At 41.9% G+C, this 14,670-nt stretch overlaps 1 long non-coding RNA gene across 1 annotated transcript in view; it reads right to left on the bottom strand.

Annotated features, from left to right (window-relative positions):
- Positions 1-463: 463 nt before the first annotated feature.
- Positions 464-14,670, bottom strand: part of LOC140212128 (uncharacterized) — a 30,097-nt gene continuing 15,890 nt past the window's right edge. Inside the window, exons 4-6 of the long non-coding RNA XR_011889647.1 lie at positions 11,536-12,069; positions 9,920-10,060; positions 464-903 (exon numbers count right to left, since the gene is read on the bottom strand). This is a non-coding gene — a long non-coding RNA (uncharacterized lncRNA). The remainder of the gene's footprint in view (positions 904-9,919; positions 10,061-11,535; positions 12,070-14,670) is intronic.

Below are 14,670 nucleotides of genomic sequence, written 5' to 3'. Positions count from 1 at the left end.
ATGGCTGATTTATTACCCTCTCAAACCCATATTCTTGCTTTCTCCCCGTATGTTTTGACATCCTTACTAGTCAAAAACGTTTCAACTTCCAGTCTAAATATACCCAGTGACTTAACTTTCACAGCCATCTATGACAATGAATTCCACAGATTCACCACCAACTGGCTAAAGAAATTCCTCCTCATCATTGTTCTAAAATGACTCAATTCTGAGGTTGTGCCTTCCAAATTCAAAGCTTCTTGTATTTGCTGGAACTTGAAAGCCAGAAGCAATTACAATCTTATACATTTGTGGAAGAGCTCTCACGCGTTCAGAGGTGTGAGGTTTGGTGAAGTGATATAACTGACTTCAGAGTTAGGACTTGCTAGGAATTAAGAAAAGTCAAAAATATGCTGAAACATCAGCCTCATTTCTCAGGTATTGCAAACCACCAACCACATCAGAGCACTTAAGGTGCTGCGATATGGATGATTCCAGATAAACAGGCAATAAATCAAAAGTGCATTGGCTATTATTTTAGTTTACCACAAAGAAAGTTTTGGCTCAGAGTATTAAATATGACACTTTGGTTTACTCTTGACATATCCCAGCCTTAAAAATGTGAAAGCAAGTCAATTTTTTATATAAATTGTTGCCAACTGATTATGCAATTTGCGAAGGTGTTAGCTGTGGTGCTTTTGAAGACCCATGTGTTCAGAAGTGAAAAAAAATATAATGCTCTTATTGCATCAGCTTGGGGCTTTTTTTGGAGGAAAGCTTTTTAACTGGCAGAAGGACTGATCATAATCAGAGTAGAGCGCAATGCGGTTCCAATGAATTCTCTCTTATTCGGTCCTGTCTCCACACCACCACTTCATTTCTCAAGGCTGTCACAACAGTTTGCAGAGCAGATCTCTCCCACTCCTATAGAGACATAATCAGTACCAAAAATATAAAAAAAAGAGCAGTAACTCTTGCAGTGTGTTTGAGACTTCTGCACAGACAACATTGGATGATCGAATTATTTTCATATAATTATCTGCAAGCTGATAATCCAAGTCAGAACACTTGCTCATGTGTCTATATTTCAAACTTTGCTGCCCCTGATGTGCAGTGTGAGGTCTGCCTCATAACTTCACTATAGCTTGATTGTTATTGATTCACCTATGATAACATACACCCTGTGGTCACTTTATTAAGTACACCTGTGCACCTGGTCATTAATGCAAATATCTAATCAGCCAATCCTGTGGCAACACCTCAATAAAAGCATGCAGACATGAGCAGGAGGTCTGTTTGTTGTTCAGACCAAACATTATAATGGGGAAGAAATGTGATCTAAATGATGAATAAACTCTTCTTGGGCCTCCAGCCGGGTACAAGTATTGATTTTAACTGACATTTTGATGGCCAACCCTGCCATCTTCATCAGGGATGATGTCTGTGCATGTTTAGTCCAGGGGTATTTATACCTCCGTCGTCCATTAGTCCTCTCTCCTGATTGGTAAGTCCTCATCCAATTGGGTTTCCGCTGTCCCACCTTGTTTACAATCGAATTCCAGTTCTTACTCAGAGCGAGATCCTCGTCTTTGTTAAAATTCTTCTCCTCTAGTTTTATTTCAATGGCTTCTTTCACCAGGTGATCCCAAAAGCCATTGGCATGGAACAGTAATATGGTGCTTCAAAGTCAATTCTATGACCATTGCAAACACAATGTTCTGCTACCACTGATTTCTCCGAGTAACCCAAACAGATACACTCCTGTGCTTCTTGAATACCACCAGACTAGACATGCCCAGGCATCATCACTGACGAAGATGGCAGAATTTGGCATCGAAATGACAGTTAAAATTGATACCTGTGCTTGGCCGGAAGCTTAAGAAGAGGTTATTCATCATATATGCCAGGAAAGCATTAGATCCTTTTTAATCTGAGAGACTTTGGCTGTGAAATGATTGTTGGTGCCAGGTGATGTGGTTTGAGTATTTCAGAAACTGCTGATCTGGGATTTTAATGCACAACAGTTTCTATAGTTAGCAGAGAGTGATATGAAAAAACACAAAACATGCAGCAAGTGGCAGTTTTGTAGGTGAAAATGCCTTGTTAATAAGAGAGGTCAGAGGAGAATGGGCAGACTGGTTCAAGCTGACAGGAAGACAACACTTACCCCTGCCTTACCATTCCTGATTAAGGCTCCCAGCATGAAACATCAACTGTTCACTCCCCTCCAGAGATGCTGCCTGACCTGCTAAGTTCCTCCGGTATTTTGTGTTTGTTGCTCCAGATTTTCAGCATTTGCAGAATCTCTTGCATATATGAGATGAATGTAGATATGTACAGGGGTGGCATTGACATGGGCTGAATGGCCTGTTTCTGTGCTGTATAACTCTGTGATACTTTTTCTCTTTAGACTGCCACTTCTATAGCCCTCAGAATTGTTAAACTGTTACCTTTATCTCTCTCACCACAGAGGCTACCTGACCTGCTGAGTATATCCAACATTTTCTGTCTATAACATAATTTTTTGTAGTTTTAGTTTATTTATTTAGAGCCAGAGCGTGGAGCCGGCCCTTCTGGCCCAACGAGCCACACCACCCACCAACCCACCTGTTTAATTAACCCTTACATACTCACAGGAAATTTACAATGATCAATCAACCTACTAATCAATTCTAACCAATGATGGGTTGGGCTCTGGCTTCTCCTGTCAGTGCTGCCCCCCAGTGTTCACTTGGTGAAAGACAAGCTGGATTGCGTTCATCTGTGGCTGCACTGGCATGAGGTGAATGGACTCCCGCGGGCTTGTCCTTGCCCGCAACGTTCCATGCATCATTAATCTACAGGATGTGACACCCAGGAACTTGGACTACATTATTATTTGTTTGTGCTATCATAATTTTCTGTGCTTTATGTGCCTTGTGCTGTGCATGATGATTGGTACTGTTTTGCACATTGGCCCTGGAGAAATACTGTATTTTTTGTCTGTATTCGTGCATGACAATTAAATTTGAACTTGAACTTTGGACTGTGGGAAGAAACCAGAGCACCTAGAGGAAACCCATGAGCTCAGTCAGGACAAACTTCTCACAGACAGCATCAGAATTGAACTCCGATGCCCCAAGCTGTAATATATCACACTAATCACTACGCTGCTGTGACACCATTTGTTCTTGAAAAATGCACAGTTAAAAGTAAGTCAAAATGAAAATAATGAAAGCCCTTTGACTATTTTATGTTCTGGTTTGATCTCATAGAGCTCCCCACCCTGTCTGTACAATGCTCTAAATCTCTCTCACGTTTCTATTCATTTTAAACCCCTTTCCGCAACAAGTTATTCTTTCCCTCTGTCTCAGATCTCTTCACTATTACCTCTCAATGTCCGATCTTCATCCTCGATTTTTCAAGGCCCACTTTCTGAGGCATGGACTATTGAGTAGTTCTCTACCTCTGCCACCCATTAGCTAACATGTGACATGTTATGCCTAAACTTTTCCCTAACTGGTCGGATGACGCATCCTCCTTGCCTTAGTATGGTGCGGGATTCATGTACCTGCACCAAAACCCAACCACCAATTGAATTGTGGCATTGTTACAGCTGAGAAAAAGGCCATTTTCCCCATCCAGTCTATGCCAGGTCTGAGTAGAGCAACCTCACCAGTGCCATCCCCCAAATTTCTATTACTCTCTCTTTAATGTCTATCCAATTGCCTGTTGAAGACACTGATTGACACTCTGTCCACCATAACTATTCTGTGATTAACAAGTTCTTCCTCATTCGTAAGGCCAGTGATGTTGTAGGGATGGAACTGGACTCTGACGGTGCTGTCTGAAAAGAGGATGCTGTCCAAGTTACATGCCATCTTGGACAATGTCTCCCATCCACTACATAATGTACTGGGTGGGCACAGGAGTACATTCAGCCAGAGACTCATTCCATCAAGATGCAACACAGAGCGTCATAGGAAGTCATTCCTGCCTGTGGCCATCAAACTTTACAACTCCTCCCTTGGAGGGTCAGACACGCTGAGCCAATAGGCTGGTCCTGGACTTATTTCCTGGCATAATTTACATATTACTATTTAACTATTTATGGTTTTATTACTATTTATTATTTATGGTGCAACTGTAATGAAAGCCATTTTCCCCCGGGATCAATAAAGTATGACTATGACTATGACTATAAACTCCTAGTATCCTTTGGCAAAAAGCTGTGTCTTCTAATCCTTGACAATCCACTCTTGGGAACAGCTTCTCTCTCATTACTCTGTCTCAATCATTCAGGTTCTTATCCACCTTGATTGAATCTCCTCTAAACCCTAATGCTCTGAGGACAATAGCCCCAGTATCCCTGGAGGAACAAAGTGAGTAGAGCGGCTATATTTTTGCTCCAGAGATACTGTTGATGTTCTGTGCCAAGTCCGTACTTTTACCCACATAGTTTCCTTGGGATTCTCTGATATCCTCCCGCATCCCTAAGATGGCAGGTTGATGGGTTAAGCAGGTTGTTGTAACTTGTTCTTAATGTATACTGCAGGTGGACCACAGGGTCAAAGGGGGTTTGATAGGAACTTGGGGAAATTGAGATGGGTTGAATATAGGATTAGTGTAGAGTCATAGAGTACTACAGAAAAGAAACAGGCCCTTTGACCCATCTTGTCTGTGTTGACCCAAGCTTCTGCTTTGTCCCATCTACCCGCACCCGGATCTGAAGACCAGCAAGGGGCTGTTGGGCTGAAAAGCCTGCTTTCATACTGGGTAGTTCTATGATTCTGGATCTTGGCATCTTGACTTAACACTCCCATTCTAGTGCCCATTGCCCTCTCTACTCTCTGTTCTGCCGCCTATGTCTATATTTAGGAGCTTATCCAATCAAATGCCCATTGGTAAGTTTTCAACTATTGCTCAAAGTTTATTGCACTGCTGCACTGGAGCCTTCAGCATCACATGAAACAGTTTAAACCAGAGGCATTGCATAGCACCTTGGGGAGAATACCCTGTGGCACTGTATTCTGATTTAGATTAGATTATGAGGACATACAGCCCTCTTTTATTGTCATTTAGTAATGCATGCATTAAGAAATGATACAATGTTTTTCCAGAATGATATCACAGAGGCACACGACAAACCAAGACTGAAAAACTGACAGAAACCACATAATTATAACATATAGTTACAACAGTGCAAAGCAATACCGCAATTTGATAAGAACAGACCACGGGCATGGTAAAATCACAGAGTCTCTCGAAAGTCCCATCATCGCACGCAGACGGTAAACCTCCAGCGCTGCAAACTTGCCGATGCAGCATCCTGGAAGCATCCGACCATAGTCCGACTTAATCTCCGAGCCTCCGACCAGCTCCCCAACACCGATGCACCGGGCACCATCTCTGCCGAGCGTTTTGACCCCGGCCCCGGCATCAGGTGATACCCAAGGCCGAGGATTTGGGGCCTTTCCTCCGGAGATTCTCGATCACGCAGTAGCAGTGGCAGCGAAGCAAGCATTTCAGAAGTTACTCCAGATGTTCCTCAGTGCTTCTTCACGTCTGTCTCTATCAAATCAGGATTGTGCACGGCATCCTACTTCACAGATACGATATCAAATCTGAACGGCTGCACGTGCTGCGTCGCGCCGCCATCTTCTCCTCCCTCCATATTTAGTTTCCTTACCTGAGACACAGACCTGATTCCTGGCTGCAGTCAGGTCCTTGAATCCCTAATTCTTCCTAGGACTCTACTTATCTCAACTTGCACCAATGTTGTTATGTTATTTTTATTCATTGTGTTCTGTAAGTTAAATATAATTTATGTTCATTTGGCACGTTAGCTTAGCAGTTGGCATAATGCTTCATTGCATCCAGGGTTCAATTTCTGATTCTGTCTGTAAGGAGCTTGTACGATCTCCCCATGATCATGCCAGTTTCCTCCGGGTATTCTGGTTTCCTCCCGCATTCCAAAAATGTAAGGATTAGTAGATTAATTGGTCACATGGGTTTAACATGTGCTGCTGCTGCTGCTGCAAACGGCAATTGTACTCTGGTATTTATGCCCATGACAATAAACTTGAACTTGCATCTAACAGAGGCTATAATGATCATGAACGAATTTTTGCACCAGAGATTCAGAGGTTCAGAATTCTGGAACATACCCAAGGTGCTGAAGGAACTCAGCAGCCCAGGCAGCATCTATGGAAAAGACAAATGAGGGAAGATCGGATTGATATGTAAAATCCAGACTGGACACAACAGGCTGAATGAATGGAGGATCATATGCTGGCGAGGGATCTTAAACCGTACTCAGGATATACTTAGACCAAACTCAGAATACATTTAGACCAAACTCAGGATGTACTTAGACCAAACTCAGAATACATTTAGACCAAACTCAGGATGTACTTAGACCAAACTCAGAATACATTTAGACCAAACTCAGGATGTACTTAGACCAAACTCAGGATTTTAGCACTGAAATGTGGAGAATTTTTTGGTAGTGATCTTGTAGTACTCTCCACAACAGATGCCAGAAATATCAAGTAACATATACGAAAAGCTGGAGGAATTCAGCATCTATGGAGGGGAATGGACAGTTGATGTCTGGGGTCAAGACTAAGTCATTGAGTAAATATTTAAGAGAGAGGGAGTTAGATCTCTAGTTGCAAAAGTCATGTGGGTATTGAACAGGAATTCATAGAAGGTCAGCAATGACTGTACTCAATGGTGGAGCAGCTTGAAAGGCCAACAAAGCCCACTCCAGTTCCTATTATCCATAATTCAATGTCTTTTCTATGGTGGGACTATGGTGTCCTTTCAGTGGCAACACTTTACTTCCCGGCGATCTCCATACAATGTATCCACTCCCACTTCTCAATAAAATGCCTCATCGATTTGAAAAAATCTCCAATTCTTCAAAGCTTAAAAGCATATTCCTTTTTCTAGATGTAGCCACACATGCTTCCTAGATCCCATTAACCTATAATAATCTTATATTAAATTAACATAATAATTTACTTCATAACAATATATAATGCTGGAACTATAGTTGTCTGTGATTTTTTTCTTTTGATAAAATAGAACCAAACTAGATGAACAATACCAATGAGGAATTTCAGTTATACACAACTTCTAAAATTCATGGACGGAGCAATGGTCTGTGGTGGGGATTAAATTGCAGAACAATTTGGACATTTATTGACTTCTAGGGGATAGTGCAGTTGGAGATCATGTCCTGTTAGTGTCTCACTTTTATTAGCTATTTAAGAGGTGTTTGGCAGGAGGAACGGTTTAAAAGCATTACTAAATTTATAACTGAGCTGTTAATTGTGTTGTTAACCTTAGACATGAAAATAACAAAGCTTTTTTCCTTTCTAAATGAAACAAGTATAAATATTTGCAATAATGTCTTACCTAAAGTAAAGAAATAAAGCTCACTTTTGATTCTTTTGAGCTGAACAGATGTTTAAACAACTGAATAAAGATTTACTTTCAAAAACACACACAGTGGACTATTTAAATTTCAGACTATTGCAGAATGAAGTGTAAGATGAATGATCTGTAAAATGTCTATTAATTTCCTGGATTTTTAAGACTGGTGTATGTTTAAAAATAAAGCAAAGCCTGGACTGGAGTATAACATTGTGCATAGTACACTGTGGCCACTTTGCTAGGTACCTGCTGTATCTAATAAAATGGCCACTCAGCGCAAACTCATAACCTTCTGCTGCTGTAGCCCATCCACTTCGAGGTTTGACATGTTGTGCATTCAGAGATACACTTCTGTACACCACTGTTGTAATATGTGTTTTTTTTTAGTTACTGTCACCTTCCTGTCAGCTTGAACCAGTCTGGCTACTCTCCTCCAACCTCTTTCATTAACAAGGTGATTTTGCCCAAGAAACTGATGCTCACTGGATGTTTTTTTTTAATTTTCGCACCAGGAGATCAGCAGTTTCTGAGATACTCAAATCACTCGTCTGGCACTGACAATCATTCCACGATCAAAGTCACTTAGATCACATTTCTTCCCCATTCCAATGTTTGGTCTGAACAACAACTGAACCTCTTGTCCATGTCTCCATGCTTTTATGCATTGAATTGATGCCACGTGATTGGCTGATTAGATATTTGCATTCACAAGCAGGTGTACAGGTGTACTTAATAAAGCGGCTTTTGTTGCAACACAAGAGGATAAATTATTTGGATCAAAAACCTGCAGATGCTGAAAACCTGACACAAAAACAGGAAGTTTTGGAAGACATCAGCAGGTCAGGCAGCATCAATGGGGAGAGAAACAGAATCGCAGTTTAAAGGACGCTTTACCAGAACGAGAGAAGTGAGGAAACAAGCGTGTTTTAAATTGCAGAGAGGAGGCAGCGAAGGAAAGAACAGACCCTATTCTCGCTCTGACTGGGAGACGAGTGGGCATAAATTTGTGAGTTGTGGCCGAGTGGAAACCATGGTGAAGAAAAGTGGAAGACACAAAGGTTGGTGGTGTTGTAGATAGTGTAGAGGATTGTCAAAGATTGCAGAGAGACATTGATAGGATGCAGAAGTGGGCTGAGAAGTGGCAGATGGAGTTCAACCCAGAGAAGAGTGAGGTGGTACACTTTGGAAGGACAAACTCCAAGGCAGAGTACAAAGTAAATGGCAGGATACTTGGTAGTGTGGAAGAGCAGAGAGATCTGGGGGTGCACGTCCACAGATTCCTGAAAGTTGCCTCACAGGTGGATAGGGTAGTTAAGAAAGCTTATGAGGTGTTAGCTTTCATAAGTCGAGGGATAGAGTTTAAGAGTCGCGATGTAATGATGCAGCTCTATAAAACTCTGGTTAGGTCACACTTGGAGTACTGTGTCCAGTTCTGGTCGCCTCACTATAGGAAGGATGTGGAAGCATTGGAAAGGGTACAGAGCAGAGTTACCAGGATGCTGCCGGGTTTAGAGAGTATGCAATATGATCAGAGATTAAGGGAGCTAGGGCTTTACTCTTTGGAGAGAAGGAGGATGAGAGGAGACATGATAGAGGTGCACAAGATAATAAGAGGAATAGGTAGAGTGGATAGCCAGCGCCTCTTCTCCAGGGCATCACTGCTCAATACAAGAAGACATGGCTTTAAGGTAAAGGGTGGGAAGTTCAAGGGGGATATTAGAGGAAGGTTTTTTACTCAGAGAGTGGTTGGTGTGTGGAATGCTCTGCCTGAGTCAGTTGTGGAGGCAGATACACTAGTGAAGTTTAAGAGACTACTAGACAGGTATATGGAGGAATTTAAGGTGGGGGCTTATATGGGAGGCAGGTTTGAGGGTTGGCATAACATTGTGGGCTGAAGGGCCTGTACTGTGCTGTACTTTTTTATGTTCTATGTTAAAGACATTTAGCTAATAATCTGATTATTAGAGCAGATATGATGGAGACAAAGAAATGAGAAGAAATGGAACTTTTAAAAATATCTGAACTGGTCACATCATGACTTGGTTGGCAATTCCAATGTACAGGAACACAAGAGCTTTAAAGAGTGGACACTGCCTGGTCCAATGGTGGCATAGCTTTTTCCCATTGAAATATCAATCTGGAGAGCTCCCACAAGAAGGTGGCATCCATCATCAAGAATCTCCGCTATCTGGGTCAAGCCCCCTTCCTACTGCTGCCATTGAACAGGATGGACAGAAACCTGAGGTCCGATACCACCAGGTTCAAGAACAGCTGCAATCCTCAAGTTCTTGAACTAATGTGCACAACCCTAATCCTGCCTCAGTGACGGTGCACTGCTGAACTTCTCTTGATTGACCATCGACTTGCCTCTAATGGTCTTTTATTTTGCACTAGTGTCTTGTATTGTGTTTTCCTTCTTTCTTCTTCACTATCTTGTGTAATTTATGTATAATTTAACTGTAATTCTTGTTCTGCCTGTGACGCAGCTGCAAGCATGCCTTTCGTCGTACTTGTAACTCACCGTAGTCGGGCACATGGCAGGCTTGGCTTGACTTGGGATAAGAACGGCATTCCTGGAGGAAGCAGGGAGAGAGGAGGTGTACACGAGTTAGCTTGTGAGAGTCTCTGGATACTGGTGACTATTTTACAGCATAATTTAATCCTGTGTTTTAAAGAAAAGACAGATGTTAGAATAGTTTATGCAGCTTTAAAAAAATTTATTGTGCTTTTCTCATTGCCTTTGAACTGAATGGCTCGCTGAGCTTTTTCAGGAGGTGTTTAAGAGGCAAGTAGACTGGTGGGTCTGGAGTTGGATATAAGACATACTGGGTCAGAACAACTTCCTCCATTGAAGGGTATTAGTGAACTAGATAGGCTTATGGAATGATCCTGTAAGGACGCTGTCATCCTTACGCTTAACCATCTGTTTTTCAGAATGCCAAATTATTAACTGAATGTAATGGTAGAATTTGAACAGTTGTCTCTATTTCATTAGTTCTAGTTACTAGATTACCTGTCTGCTCTACACGATACATCATTTGAAGTACAACCTATCAAATCGTCACTATATACCAACGTTATTTTGTTTACTGTGCGTAAGTACTTTATCTCTCTCTTGCTCGAGATATATAAATTGCATACAACTTTTAATACAACAAACTCATTTTTCAAGAGGTAATTAATAAGGCGAAACAATCGCAAAGACCACACAAGCTTTATTTTGGGGCAAACTGGAATGTTTAAGTTAAATCGTCATGGAGACAAATTTGGACGGCATTGAAGCTGTAATAAAGCCAGCCTCAGATAATCTGCAACTGGTCCTTGTCACAGCAAAGCCACCGTCACATGGCCTTCATTAGAAGCAACCCTCACCTCCAGGGGGCACTTGATTCCCGTGTCCTCAGAAGAAATAACCGTCTCCCTTGAAAGACCCCTTGGCAACTGATAATGTGAATAAATGTCATTGTTTCCAGCAAGCTTTTGCATTTAAACTCAGGACAAACTGAAACAGAGCTTCAGGCCAGTTTAATGTTAAACATGGTGCAACATGCACTCTGCTACAGTGGATGCATCTCCATCAATGAAGCAGTACAGCCTGAGGGCATGCTCAGCACACTGCCTATGAAAACCCCTAACAGCCAGTAAATTTCCACAACGCTTGATAAACATTGGAGTTTGCTCAGCTCATGAGCTCTCCAAATTGAAGATCCTTCAGCTGTATGCAAAGATGTTGGCCTTATTAACTTCGCACTTGTTCTATAATGTGAGGCTGTTGTTGCTTCTCCCATTATACATACATTTTGCTCAGCCTTCAAGTGAAATTGCACTCCTCTACAATAAGCAGACTCTTCAAATCTACCATTCCACTTGGGACTATAGCATACCATTTTTATTGCAATAGGAATGAAATCAAAAAGGTGGTATCCATTATTACGAACCCTCACCACCCAGAAAATGCCTTCTTCTCATTAATAGATAGATAGGTAGAGAGATATACTTTATTGATCCCGAGGGAAATTGGGTTTCGTTATAGCCCCACCAACCAAGAATAGAGCATAAATATAGCAATACAAAAACCACAAACAATCAAACAACAATATGCAAACTATGCCAGATGGAAATAAGTCCAGGACCAACCTATTGGCGCAGGCTGTCTGACCCTCCACGGAAGGAGCTGCAGAGTTCGATGGCCACCGGCACGAACAACCTCCCGTGACGCCCAGTGTTGTATCTCAGTGGAATATGGCCGGAGTCCAACAGCAGTAAGTTCAATATCCGGTCTACAAAAACACGTTCCTCGATTGTAATATGACCCGGATTGCACCATCCGTTGTTAACCAGAACAGTAAGCACCCAACTCCTTAATGCTTACCGCTCTCAGTGCACTTCCGGTCAGCTGGAACAGTCTGAAAGCCGTCCATGGAGAAGTTTTGATCGGGTATATCCTCGTGCAGCCCTGTTCCAGTGAAACACATCACACTGCACTCCTGAAATGTTCTCTGATGCCTGGCTAGCGCCGTGAACTCATCCATTTTATTACCCACCGAACTCCTCTTCTCTATAAGTCTCTGTTGTCTCGAGCCGGTCCTCCTTCCTCACCATCAGATTTCGGAGCGGACAATGAACCAATCCATGAACACTACTTCACTCCTTTTTGGCTCTCTTGTTGCACTACTCAATCAAAAAAATAAATACAAAATATATTATTATATATAATTGCAATTTATAGTCTTTTTAATGTATTGCAAAACAACAAATTTCATGACGTTTTGGGTCTCGGCCCGAAATGTCGGCTGTTTACTATTTTCCACAGATGCTACCTGACCTGCTGAGTCCCTCTGGCATTCTGTGCTTTTTGCTCTGGGTTTCCAGCATCTGCGGAACCTCTTGTATTTATAGATTTCATGACATATGCCAATGAAGATAAACCTGATTCTGAATGAAATTTTAAGTAAATAAAAAAGATTTAGCCAGCTGATAGAAATCTGCGATCTGTTACAGAGCTGTGTAGATCGGTACTCCCAGCTAAGCTTCCCGTACACTGTACAACATTTCAAACAACATGCAAGTAGAAATTCTCAAGCAGCAGGTTGAGATCAGTGGAATGACTTTACTGTTCCTCAGCTATGGGAATACTCCAGCTCCCCCCTTTTGAAAGCACTCCACCTTTCCTACAATCTACAGTATCTGCGGTGAACTGTACAGAGAGGGAGGGAATAGAGGTATACAAAATTATGAGGGGTATAGATAGAGTAAATGCAAACAGACTTTTATTGAGGTTGGGTGAGAATAGAACTAGAGGTCATAGGTTGAATCAGAATCAGAATCAGGTTTATTATCACCGGCATGTGTCGTGAAATTTGTTAACTTAGCAGCAGCAGCTCAATGCAATGCATAATATAGAAGAAGAAAAAAATAATTAAGTAAATCAATTACAGTATACGTATATATTGAATAGATTAAAAATCATGCAAAAAAAACAGAAATAATATTTATTAAAAAGGTGAGGTAGTGTTCACGGGTTCAGTGTCCATTTAGGAATCAGCTGACAGAGGGGGAGAAGCTGTTCCTGAATCGCTGAGTGTGTGCCTTCAGGCTTCTGTACCTCCCACCTGATGGTAACAGTGAGAAAAGGGTATGCCCTGGGTGTTGGAGGTCCTTAATAATAGATGCTGCTTTTCTGAGACACTGCTCCCTGAAGATGTCCTGGGTACTTTGTAGGCTAGTATCCAAGATGGAACTGACTAAGTTTAAAACACTGCAGCTTCTTTCGGTCCTGTGCAGTAACCACCCCCCCCCCCCCACCCAATACCAGACAGTAAAGCAGCCTGTCAGAATGCTCTCCACAGTACATCTATAAAGGTGAAAGATGAAATATTTAGGGGGAATCTGAGGGGGAACTTCTTCACTCAGAGTGTGGTGAGAGTGTGCAACAAGCTTCCAGCGGAAATTGTGGAAGTGGGTTTGATGTCAACATTAAGAGAAATTTGGATAAGTACATCGATGGGAGGTATATGGATTGCTATGGTCCAGGTGTGGGTTGATGGAACTAGACAGAACAATAGTTGTAGCATGAACTAGATGGGCCGAAGGGCCTGTTTCCGTGCTGTAGTGCTCTGTGAATCTACAGCAGGGATGGAAAATGGACGATTGTCTTTGCCGTGATGAAAAATTATCTGTATTTATATAAAACTTCTAATATAGCAAATACCCCAGGAGAATTAGAAAATAGAATTTGATGCCTTAATCCTAACCAAATAAGGTGAAGTTAAAAAACAGAAAATAGGAGAAAGATTAACCATTCAGCCCTTTGACCATGCTCTACCATTCAGCATGGTTGATAACCAATCTCAATTACATATCCTGCTATCTTCCTATACCCCCGATCTCCTTTGCATCCAGAAATTTTTCTGTCTCCTTAAGTATATCTTACCACATTCAAGGTACATTAGGGACATTAAAGAGACTCCTACGATAGGCGCGTGGCTAATTGAAAAATGGAGGAGTATGCAGGAGGGAAAGCTTTGATTGATCTTGGAGTAGATTGAAAGGTCGACACAGCAGTGTGGTCTGAAGGGCCAGTTCTGTACTGTGCTGTAGTATTCAATGTCCTATGTTCCAAATTCTAAGTTCTATGTTCTATGTTCGAAAACTGACACCCAACTGCATGGTCTAAGAGGCAAGTTTTAAGGAGACCTTAAAGAAGGAAAGATAAGTAGTTTGGGGAAGGAATTCCAGAGATCAGGAACAAGTTAGCTGAGGGCATTGTCACAATAAGTGGAACAATTAAACTTGGTGATGCAAAGTACAAATTATCCAGGAGGAAAAGGTGAATCAAATTATCAGCTGAAAGAGAAAGGTGAATTGTCTTTGCACATCTGCCTTAAGTCATTGCCTCAATATGTTAACTTTGTCACATGGTGTGAGCAGAATTATCTGCAGCTTAATGTGAAAAAGTCTAAGGAGCTGGTGGTAGACCTGAGGAGAGCTAAGGTACCAGTGACCTCTGTTTCCATCCAAGGGGTCAGTGTGGACATGGTGGAGGATTACAAATACCTGGGGATACGAATTGACAATCAACTGGACTGGTCAAAGAACACTGAGGCTGTCTACAAAAAGGGTCAGAGCCGTCTCTATTTCCTGAGGAGACTGAGGTCCTTTAACATCTGCCGGATGATGCTGAGGATGTTCTACGAGTCTGTGGTGGCCAGTGTTATCCTGTTTGCTGTTGTGTGCTGGAGCAGCAGGCTGAGGGTAGCAGACACCAACAGA

This window comes from Mobula birostris, chromosome 18 (genome assembly GCF_030028105.1).
Source record: "Mobula birostris isolate sMobBir1 chromosome 18, sMobBir1.hap1, whole genome shotgun sequence".
Taxonomy (NCBI): domain Eukaryota; kingdom Metazoa; phylum Chordata; class Chondrichthyes; order Myliobatiformes; family Myliobatidae; genus Mobula; species Mobula birostris.
The sequence above is the reverse complement of the archived record's forward strand: the minus strand, read 5'-3'. Positions and strand labels throughout refer to the sequence as shown.